Here is a 12,067-nt window from a genome sequence, read left to right as displayed (position 1 = left end):
GCTCAACACTTTCTGTGTGTCATTGTGGTGTCTGTCTGTGGTCCTCGGATGGGTGCTGCTTCCTTCTTTTCCGCTGCCGCAGCCGTTGCGTGCCACTGCCACTGCCACATAGTACCCGTAATGAATGCGATTTTTACAGTTGCCTTTTGTTTTCTGCATTGAGTGGCGGTTGCCTTGAGAATGCGGTTTGGTAGAGACATAGAAACAGATACTTATTAAATGAACGTATGTACTAAAAGTACCACTAATAGTACTATTTCTGCTCTGCCCTCTCGACGCCAATTCCCCAAAGTTATTTCCGCGCAATCTAGAGACCTGCCCGGAATATACCATATTCGATAAGGATTCTTCCTTTCGACGCTCGCTTGACTAATTAAAACCGCCGCCAAAAGAGCCACAAGCCAGAGCTAAGCCCTAACCAAAAAAAAACCAGAAACTATACGAAAATGTTGTTAATGCCATTAGGGGCGGGGCAGGGGATCTTGGTAATAAGATTTACGGAACACTTTTGGGGCCAACAAATTGTTTTCGCTGTCGTATTTCAACTGTTTTTGGCGTCTATGGTGGTTCCTGTTTCTCGACTTCCTGCTCCTTCAGCTGTTGGTAAAAATTGTTACATTAGGCGCACAAAACTAACTAACTAACGGCCAGGACTGTTGCCACCCTGTGGGCCAACACTCGGACCAAGTCGGACCAAGTCGGACCGCGTCAGACAATGGCTTTAATTTAACTGTCGGAAGTGAGGCACAATGCAAAATACGAGTTGAACTTACAAGCAATTTGCCTGATGCGGGGTGCGCGCCAGGAAAGCCCAGGAGTTACGCCCATTTCTCACTCAAAGAAGGAAGATACACCCATGCATGCGGGTACATATATGTATGTACGAGTATGTACGGATGTGCATACGTATTTGTACACATAAATCCACGCCAACAAAAACTTGGCTGAATCGCAGCAGAACCATTGCACGCACAGACCCAGACCCAGACCCAGAGTCAGAGCCAGAGCCACAGAGAGGCCCAAAGAGGGGGGTAGGGACTGAGAGGTAGACCTCTGTGGAGTTGGTGTTATTTTTTCTTTCGCTTTCCGACTTTTGCCTTTGCAATGTTCATTATTTTTATCTCTCTCGCAATGAATGCAAAACTACCAAACGAAACAAAAACAGCAACAACGGAGGAACCAAGAACCAAGGACTACGGACTACGGACTACGGACTACGGACCACGGACTCGGGACTCGGGACTACGGAATCCAGCGTTCCTATGGCACACAGATATGCAAAACAGTTAAAGGATCCATGGCGCTCAAAATCTAGGCGTAAAGTGTGAATAACGCGTGGCAATGTGAATGAGCCGAAGGCGCTTTGAGTTAGAAGATAGAAGACCCCAGTCTCGGTGCCAGTGCTACGACAGGGAATGCAATCAGCGGAATTGTAATTTGCCCCAAAAGTGGGCAAGTTTTCGCAGCAGTGCAAATTGAGGTTTTTCCTGTAGCAAACAGAACAAAAGTCAGTTTCAGGAGCGAAAGAAATGGAAGCCTTAGCGTAAACAACTTCCGCTGGTCCGGACAGGATACCCTGACCAAAAGCCCTGCTTCGCCATCATTTTCATCAGCTTTTTCTTTCATTCCAGCTCTTCTTCAGAGGCAGTCACGTCATGTTAAATGCGCTGCAAAATTGCATTAACTACGCACGCTTGTCACTTTTTGATAAGGGAATTAAATTTTGCGGTTTTACGCCCGGAGGCAACACACAGACCCGGTCCGTACCGCCACCCATTCACCAGCCGCCAAGCTATCCCTGGGTAGCCGTGTTTATGGCTTGCGATGTCAGCGGAGCTGTCAACACTGTAAGCGAGACATAGCCATCCGCATCGGCATCCGCGACGTCCTCATAGCCATCCGCATAATCGTTCTGGCTCTGGCTGTGGCTGTAGCTCTGGGTCGGAATTCAATTTGCGACGCTTGGTTAGCAGGAACAAAAGGGATTCAGTGGCATACTTTTGGGGCTGAGGCATTTGAAGAATCACAGATTATGATTAGGAATGTATACTACTATTCATATGTATATAATTGAGCTGTCGATTCTCAACTTATCTTTGTGAATGCAATTGGAGGGGAGCTTGAAACGAAAAGAAAGTGGATGAATCAATGAATGAGCATCCTGTTTTAGGTACGCGTCTTTGCTATTTAGAGTACAACATAATCACAACCTTTTGCTAAAGCAAACCCATCTAGGCCATTGTTCGGCATTTGCATTACAATCCCAACTGCAACTGCAGACCAATTCCAATTCCAAATCCGATTCCGATTTTCCCTCCGAGTAAATTTACATAGTAACGCAATAGCGCCAGTAGGCCGTTGCTGAGTGGATAATTACCGCAGAACCGACCCTATAAGAAAGGAAACCGCATCGTTCTGTGGCCCCTTATATGTATGTACATATATATATGTGTGTAAGTGGGCCATAAAGTAAACTTTTTTCCACGCGCTGGGTGGAAAAGTTTTTCATTTGCGGAATTAATGTGCATATGGCACGCACAAATGTCAGAAGACAGCAGCAAAAGAGAGATAATGAGGATATAGATAGGGGTTGTAGGCAAAGAAATCTATTCCAGAGGGGCATTTAAAAAGGCGTTGCTGCACTGCGTCAAAGTTTAATGAAATTTTGATTAATTTGATTAATTGCTGAGGCTCATAAATCATTAATTACAGAATGCGGAATATTATTGGTGCCATTGAGGCAAACCACAGGGCCAGCATGGAGGAAGGAAGGAAGCCCCTCACTCGGGGACACTTCTCTGTGAATGATATCAGGCCCCAAAGCCCTGACCCGAAGAAATCTGCTCGGCGGGAGAACGCTTGACAAATGGCATTCTGTGGCCCTGGCATGCCGCTGAGCTGGGGGCTAAATATTTTCGTAATTACATTTCCACGTAGAGTAATTAATTTTGTCTCGCCTTGGCTGGCTTCCTTCCTTCCTCCGTCTATCCAGCAGGGCCCCCAAAGAAGGCAAATCCCCTTTCTGTTCAGACTGTTGACATTTGCCATTATATGTTGCATACTTTTGTGCGTCTCTGGTTTCTTCGAGTGCCACTGAACATTTCGGATTAGTCGTAGCACTCCCCTCCCTACCGACCTCGCATTATTATTATTACGAGTATTATTATGTTTTATTATTTTTGATGTGGCTCTTGGCCGCACTTTTCATGTAATTTTCTTGACTTGAATCTGTTTTATTGCCACCTCCGCCAGCTACTACTGCTGCTGCTGCTGCTGCTCTCGGGTTCAGCCTTTGGGGACCGCACACGTAGACCCGGCGACATAAAAACTTTTTTTCTGGCCACTTAAGCCGTTCCCTGGCTGAAATTGTGGCCTAAATTATGCATCAAGGTGGCCGCCGTAAAAGCGGACCACAGTCCGGAACATGTCAAACGGGGCATATGTGTATTTAAGCATATAAAAGGCATCAGCATTAAGAATGAAGGCGTTTAGAGTCAACATTGATGGAGAATGGTGTAGTTTGAGGTCCGGAAGTTGAAGGAATTTAGGAGATGAGGGAAAGTGTGACTTAAAATGAAAGGGCACTACTTTAGGGTTCAATTATATTAAATTTATCGACTTAATTAACCGCTTTACAAAGGGAAATAGTAAAAAAGTTGTTCAATGAAATTTCATCATAAATGAATTATATCTTTTAGTTGGAAAACCGAATTTATCATGCTCAAAGGTATAGAGGAAATAGCTAAAGTCCTCTGTTCTGTTGGGAATACCATCACAATTCCACCTTTGTCTGCCACATTTGTCCCAACCACCCCCTCTTTTTCCGTTCACCTCTCATATGCGACAACATAATTTGCTGTTAATGTACTTGGAAGTCCTCGCCTGTCCAACTGGAGCTGACAACACTCACACATGCTGCGGTAAGAGCGTAGCTGGCTGACATTTTTAAGGTCCAGGCGACACATAATTAACCCAATTAGAATGTGTGTGTGTGTCAACGCTAAGCTAAATTTATGTGAATTTTTAATTATGCTCGGACAGCAGCAGCAGCCGCAGCAGCAACAATCACAGCAAAAGGTGTCGTTTGCTGTCCGTTGGCAACCGCAAACCAAACAACAAACAGACGGACAGAAGGAGCAGCAGCCAGGAACAAGCAGGACAAACGACCTGAACTCGAACCCGAACCCGAACCAAAGCTAGAACCAGAAACAAACAGGAAAGGGAGCCTATTTTTAAGGGGTCGAAGCTTTGGATACCCTGGCAGATCCATCGTTTACATGAGGGCTTATGATCCATGGCTTATGTGGCACCTGAGAACACATTTAATATGGTAACCTGATCTTCGCTGTGTTTTAAAAAAAACAGCAGATCAGAATTGGAATACCCTAGTGTAGGGTATTAATGGGGGATGGTTCTAGCCCCAGCCAGTGTTTGTTAAATGAAAAACGTAGTAAACTGTGCAGAAAACACCTGAGGATTCACCATGGCGACCGACAATGAGTGGCCAGGTGGCGTCTGCTCCAGAACCCTGCTCCTGCTCCTGCTCCGGGTCCTGCTCCTGGTCCTGTTCGTGCGCACCTGATGTTGTTGTAGTCAAGCAGCTTTGCCATTTCCGGGCGTGCCTTTTGTTTGCCCGTTTACCTTTTCCATTGCCATTGTTGCTACTACTGCTGCTGCTGTTTCTGTTGTTGGTTTAACTGCATTGTGCCTTGTGACTTTTTGTGTGCTGCAACCGCAGATAGAAGGGAGTTGTAGAGCACTCCACTCCACTCCACCCATGGCCATCCTTGGCTGCAGGCTTGGCACCCCCCATGGCCATACCATCTCCATCGTGCAGAAGTCAGAGACGGGCGCAAAAGTTTTAAGCAAATGTTGCCAAAGTGTTTAACATTTTGTACGGTGTCAGTAGCTTCCTGTTGGTGTATGTGTGCCGCCAAGGCACCATGGGGATTCGGACCAGTACCAGGACCAGGACCAGGGCCAGGACTATTACCAGGACCCAGACTTGGCAAATGAACTACGACTGGAGGTGGGGCTGGCTGCAAACTGGTTAAACGTGTGGATAAATGTAAATTAAACTGAGCCTAGGCTGCTGCCAGGAGACCTGACCGGAGACAGGTTGCAGCTTGGCAGATTGGGTGGATATTTCAGCTTAATTTGAACTCTGATCTGACCAAAATTGGGCGCACGAGGTGTGCACTACAGCCAACAGCACGTTTGGAATCCAAGATTCGATGTGGATTAAGTATAGATTAAAGCTTAAAATGTATTGAAAATCATTCAAATAAGAGTCCTATAGAAGCAAAGAAAACAAATCATGATCAATATCATTTTGCTATACCATTATATAATTTAATTTTAAAAGTCTTCAGGCTGAATTAGTAATCTGATTGTCAAGATCACTTACCTATATGAGCAATGACATAACTCTTATATTGTTTTTTATAACCGGCACTTGAAGAGTCTAGGGATACGATTACACTAGTTTTGTGGGGGATGTGGATATGTGTAACACCCAGAAGGACCGTTTCCGACCCTATAAAGTGTATATATTTTGTATCATCAATAGCGGAGTAGATATAGCCATGTGTGTCTGTCCGTTCTCAGAGACTAATACGGCTAAAGCAAGCAAATTTTAAACCCATACTTATGTGATATCACCCTGTTACAAGTGCTTTTCGAAATTTCGTTCCGTCGCCCTCTGCTCCCACAAAGGACGAAAATCTGTGCCAACCAAAACTTAAAAAATACGAGAAAATCGAAAAGGCAGAACCAAAGAAAATGACTATATCTACCAGATTAATAAATTCGGATCATCCTCTATCTCTCTCTCTGTCTTTCTCACTCTTAATCGTGCAGGGTGCGCCCGCTGGAGGGAAGCGAGATAGCAATACAGCTGGTGTAGGTATGACAAGAGAGAGAAAGAGAGATAGATGTAGCGGAATAAAAAGCAATTGCGGAAAAATCTAAACATCATTATAAAATTCGAATGAAATACATAGGTGGATTCATTAGGTGGAAAGATGGTAATCGGAGTTCAATCATTAACGTAAGAACATAGCTATAGGTCGTGAATCCTCTTTTCCCACTCTTTCCCTCTCATGTCGAGCAAAATTAAGAGGTCCTCCCTCCACGCATTAACCATTGACCCTTTTGCGAACAGAGATAACAAAAGATAGAGACGTATATATATATAATCTTGATCAGCATCACTAACCTAGTCGATATAGCCCTGTCTGTCTTACCGTCTTGTTTGCCGCTTAGTTCTCAGAGACCATAAGAGTTGGAGCAACGAAATTTTGTGTCCAGACTCATTCACACGCTCTCTTCCGCTCCACAAAGGACTAAGAATTGTGGCATCTTTAAAGATCAGAACGGATTATTATTGTAGCCAGAAGGAAGAAGTCAATTTTCTATGGCTACGCCAGCCGTCCACGCGCTTACGGAGGGAAGCCATACTGATTGAGTATCGGGTACAAATGTATAGCCGTGGCCGTAGCTGCGACGCCCAACGTTCGCCCTCGTTTTGCACAGTGTAGAGAGGGTCACATTTCGTCAGTAAGGTCGGAACTACTGGAGCCGCCCTCTGGTCCTTTGGATGTGGGAGTGTGAGACTGAATAATTTACAACTTCCGTTCAATCTTGCCGCCGCTCTGGTGACGTTGTGTTGGGCATATTTCTGGTCATTTGGGTGCTGGATTTTGATTGCCAGGTTATGGAATTTCATTAGAAAGTTGTAGCAGAAAGAGTTGCCTGCTTAAAGACCTTCTCCTCTTTGGGTGGTGTCGCGTGTGCTGGGCAAATGAAAAGCAGACAATTCCCTATAAAATTTTATGAGCACGAAAAAGCCAGAGCATTAATTTCTATCAAGTAAGTCAGAAAGGTTGAGTGGCCTGCTCCTGGCCAAGGAGACAAAGGCCACGGCAGAGGACAGAGCACAGAGCACAGAGCGAGAGAGTGGCTTGCACACTCGTTTCCTCTATTTCTTTATGTTTATTTTTTTTGGTTCAAGGATAATCATCCGGCATCGCGTGCTGTTGAAATTTAAGGAGTGTATGTGATTTTTATCATGCAAACAGCCGGAAAATGACCTCCACCCTCATTTACTCGTAATCCCCCCTTTTGGACAGCACCCTGGTCGACTCCCGAACTCCCCGACTCTCCGACTCATACAAAGAAACGTGCTAAATGAGTAAGGTAAATGAAATTACCTGACCGAACGAGCGAACACACCTCAAAAGCAGCGGCACGGCCTGTCCGGCGAATGTCCTGCTGTGTCCTGCGTGCGTGCGTCCAGAGCGGAAATTACAAATTTGTCCGCCGCTAATGGATTTCCATTCGAAATTGCTTTGCCTTCTGATCCACTTTAAAGCTTTCTTTCAGCTTCAACCATTTTCTAAATCTTCTTCTGGCTGCCATGCCACAAAAATTAGCTGAAATATTTATGCATCCTTTGGCGGAATGTTTTGGGAAAATTAAATTTTCGCCTTCTGTTGTCAACGCGGCGCGGCGCGGCGCAGCGCCGCGTCATCGTCCTTGCCACAAAACGCTAACGACTACAAAATTGCAAGAAAATTACCCGTTAATGTCCAACATTTATGTCTGCCTCCCAAGACGCTCCAACGAGGAGGCGTCTGGCTGGGTTTTTTCTGCCTGGTCTGGCGGGGCTCTGATGTGGTCTGCTCTTCGGCTCCTGCCTTTTGCAGGAGGCTCCTAGTCCAGGGCCAAGTAATCGTGGCGGAATTTCAGGCGCAAAGGCTTTTTAGGGCGGGGTGAAGCCAGAGTGAAGCCAAAGGATGGCTGAAGAAAGAAAGAAAAATAAAATAACTGGCAAAACTATTATGGCCCTTGTGCTTATTACTCGCTGACATGCAAACACCCACCTACCCGTAGAGTAGTTAGAGTGCTATCATGTCTCTGCCGGGGGTGTCTCTACACGGTGGGGGAGGGAGGCGGTAGGTGGGTGCCCAAGGACAAGGACAATGTAGGAAATGTAGCCACTTTCAAACTCCGACTCACGTGTGCCCCGGATAAATAGATGGGGAGAGCCGCAGCGAGTGGGCGAGGAAAACTTTAAGCAGCCTTCCATTAAATATTTAACATATTTTGGCATTTAATTTGCAGCACACAATAAATAATAACATGACACATAGCAGCCCTAATTTATAAGCACCAATCGAAAATCAACAGCAAAAGTGGAAAGAATGCTATGGCTAAGCGACCTTTCGGCATTTGTGATACCCGTTAAAAACTAAACGAAAATATACTTATATTGATATGGGTACTACGAAAGAACATATTCCTTCTGTATGGGAAGAGTTTAAGGCCACCTGCAGGTTCCCAGACATTCCCAAAAAAGCTTCCAACATATCGCATATGCTCCGATATCTAAGCTGAAATTGGTAGTACATATATCTTATAGAATATACCGCGTCTTTTCCTGTCTGTTGCATACATTTGTGCGATCCCAATACACCCTCTGACTGATTACAAAGAGTAAATAAAATTGCTTTTCAACAAAAACTTGGGTGAACCTGACACACATGTCGAAGAGTCATTAATAATGTAGGTGGAAGACGTCGCCACTGCGGGGGCAGCGTCAAGTGATGGTGATTGTGGGTGGGGGAGAGCTACCCCAGCGCCTTCCAGGCGAAAAGAACACAATGAAAATCGACAGGACCAAAGTCAAACCGAATCGAAGAGAGCATAGCATAGCATAGCATAGCGCAGAGCCAGAGCCAGTGCCCCGTCCAACCCCGGATGTCAAAGGCGCCGCTTGCGACTGTCAAAGTAAATTTATGCACCCACACGCCACATAGGAATGCGGGACGGCCAAAAGTGTTTTGTAGTTCCCCGAATCTCGCATACAACTCGTGCAACCCCCTGCAGACAGGCCAACACTCCCTCAAGGACTGGGCTTGATATTTGTGGCCTGACTTTTGGTGCGGTGTCTGCAACTAATTTCAATATCATCAAAAATTAATTTCACTAATTCGATTGGAGGCATTGCTCTTAAAGCCGCTCTCCATGGTATGGTGCGGGGGGAATTCATTAATTTTTGCCAAGAACCCAGCCGTTTTTGCCACACATTCGGATACAATTTGTATCACGTGGCAATAGCGTGTGTTCGGCCACTGAATGCTGCTTGGGATAGTCGAGAACTCAGTAATAAATGGTCCAACTGAATTGGTAATTGGGCAGGCAAATTGGTACTATAACTTAAGCGAAGGAAAGCCCACTCTGTATTGACTTATGCTGCAGAAGATTATCCAAACTATCCATCGAAAATCAACAAAAATCTGCGCCACTTTTGATTCTTCTTTGCTATATGTAGCATCAGAGTCAACTGAATATTTTCAACAAATTGAATTTCATTTGTCCAAGTACACTTTTTAAACGAGCTTTGCATTTGAATAAGTTTTCTATTTGCTCAGAGTAGGTTGTTCCTTTGTGTCCTGTGCGTCTGCATATCCATACCCACAATCCCTTAATCGCATTTTTAAACCATTCCCATTCCCATGCCACCCATCTCGGCAAACCACCTTGCCACAAGACAAGCTCGGCATTTAATTAGGTCTCGGGATAAACTCAATTCCAGATGGAAACGCAAAACGGCATATTACACACAACATTTGAGGGGAGCGTTTTTGGAGACCCGCTCTCGAAAATTAAATCTCAAGTCAAAGACTTGGTTATCCTTGGCTCTGCTGCTCCCTGCCCTTTTCTGTTTCAAATGTAAGTATTTTTTTATATTTAATTTCGCTTTATGGCCTCTGCCGCACCTTATTTCATGCGCCCCAACTCTCGGGCTGTGCAAATAAAGAAATGTTCATGTGTGAAATGGTAACTGAAATTGTAAAAATATAGAAATGGAAACATTGGATTGCCGACGACCTGTGTACCCTTGCAGAGCCATCGTTTCTGTGGAAGTCGGTTATATCGTAGTCCGATTTTGATTAACTGTGGCTTCTTCCTCAGGGAAGTATAAGATACACATGAGTAGGCTTCCGATCCGTATTCACGGTTTCGATCGTCTACACCAGGCCTTAATCAGATTGGTTTCCTTGTCTTGGAGGACTTGGTCAAAATCATAATACCCTCTGCAAGGGTATGACGGAAGGTGAGGGCGTATGGAGGGGTAAGCGACTGGTGCTGGGGGGAAGCCAAACATATCCGAAGGAAGCGCCAAAAGTCACGAAGTAGGATTTTGGGGGGTGCTCAAAGAGCAGGAGGCCGGGCATAAGGGGGGAGGAGCAGGTTGTCGAGGCAAATGCGCGTTTGCCTTACACTAATTGTCTTTACAGTGCCGCGTGCGTGTGTGCGTGCGAGGGTGCGTGTCTGTGCGAGTGTGGGGAAGGGTATGCATACATTTTACGGTTGTTTAGCTACACGTATTCCCCCTCTTGCCACATGCGGCAGTTGCCTTTTATGGGCGTCATTTCCGCTCCTCTGAATGGCAGAAAGAAAACCATCTTGATTCTGGTTCCTCCTCGGCCGCAAAATTTACTTCAACATTTTGTTGGTCTGCAATGAAATGCAAATGATTTTCTTTCCTTCTCAGTCGCATTGTCGCACACCTGACCAATTATTCATGCTATTTACAGATATTGAGATATATTATGCTGAAATATTTGCATTATTCACTTAATGATCAAAAATAAACTTTTAATAAGACTCGTGATTTGCACTTCCGTTTGCGTTGACTCAACAAAAAGTTTTCATTTTCACATCAAGGAAAATTCAGTGCAAATACCACAAATACGAATGCATATGCAAGTACAGTTCGTATCAAAAGTACACGACAGTTGTGACCGAACTGGACTTACATATAGAAGGGTTCCGAAAATGTAATTAGAAAATTAAGAGCATAACTTATTTAAGTATCTAAATGGACCGAGCAAAAACATGGCGTCGGGATATTCTGCTGGGCTTTGCAGACAATTTTTGACTCTCGATTGCATTACAGTTGTGTAACGCAGTGCACGGTACTGTAAATATTTAGAACATGTCAATCAAAAGTCTCCAACTGTGACTAGCACTGCAGGGCAGGACGGGCCACCAGGATAGGGCAGGACGGTAAAGGACAGGAGCCTGAGCAGAAGTCGTTGTCATTGTCATTTCTCCGTTTGTTTGTCATACGATTCCATTCCATTTCATTTCATTATTTTCCCTGCTCCGGAAAATTCCCAATGCCAATTAAATGCGGCTTTCACATTGTCATCCGCAAAGGACTTGGCATATGACAATGGCCCCGCAACGGTAATGAGGAGGCAGGGATACGACAGGGACACCCCCCGGACGGATCTGTTACGCTCGGTTCTGAGCTCGGATCGTCTCAGCGGGCGCTCGCATGTCCTGCCAAAGTAAATTAATTGCTGGAGCGACCCTCGACCCGGCCCGACCCAGTCAGTCCCATTTTGCTACACGTGCAACTTATGTGCAAATTAACATTATCATCAACGGGAAGGGACTGCTGCCAGGGGTTGTTCAGCGGCGGGTGCCTGTTCCAGTTTCCGGTATACCCCCTCGGAAAACACTTGCACTCGTCTTGCGTAGATTAATCGGACTGATTAACCACACGCAGCTCTCTGGTAGCCGCCTTAAGGATAGTGCTGCTATCGTCCTGCCTATTCATTATGCAATTATTTCGAATGACTCTCGTAAGTGATATTTCCTGGGCTGATGGGTTTATTTCATGCCGCCTGCGAAAATCCATGGAAATGCATTCATCACGTCAGGCGGGTATCCATTTACAATGAATGGGAGGGGGGGTCCAATGCTGAATAAGTCAATCTTCTGTATTCCATTGAGATGGATGGTGGGTGTTAATGAATTAGTTAAGGATCCAGCTAACTATTATTTAAAATATCCTAAAGAAATATTCAAAATCTCTTCTTTCTTTAGTGGTATACCTTCAGCCAAAGAAAAGATGTGATGGAAAGCCCCAAGAACCCAAAAGATTTTAGAAAACAAATAAAAAACAAAGCCAAAATTAAGACTACAAACAATACATAAGCAACCGAATTATAGCCATACAAAAATACTCGAAGCCTTTTTAATCATATGG

This window comes from Drosophila miranda, chromosome XR (genome assembly GCF_003369915.1).
Source record: "Drosophila miranda strain MSH22 chromosome XR, D.miranda_PacBio2.1, whole genome shotgun sequence".
NCBI lineage: Eukaryota > Metazoa > Arthropoda > Insecta > Diptera > Drosophilidae > Drosophila > Drosophila miranda.
This window is presented reverse-complemented; position numbering follows the sequence as displayed.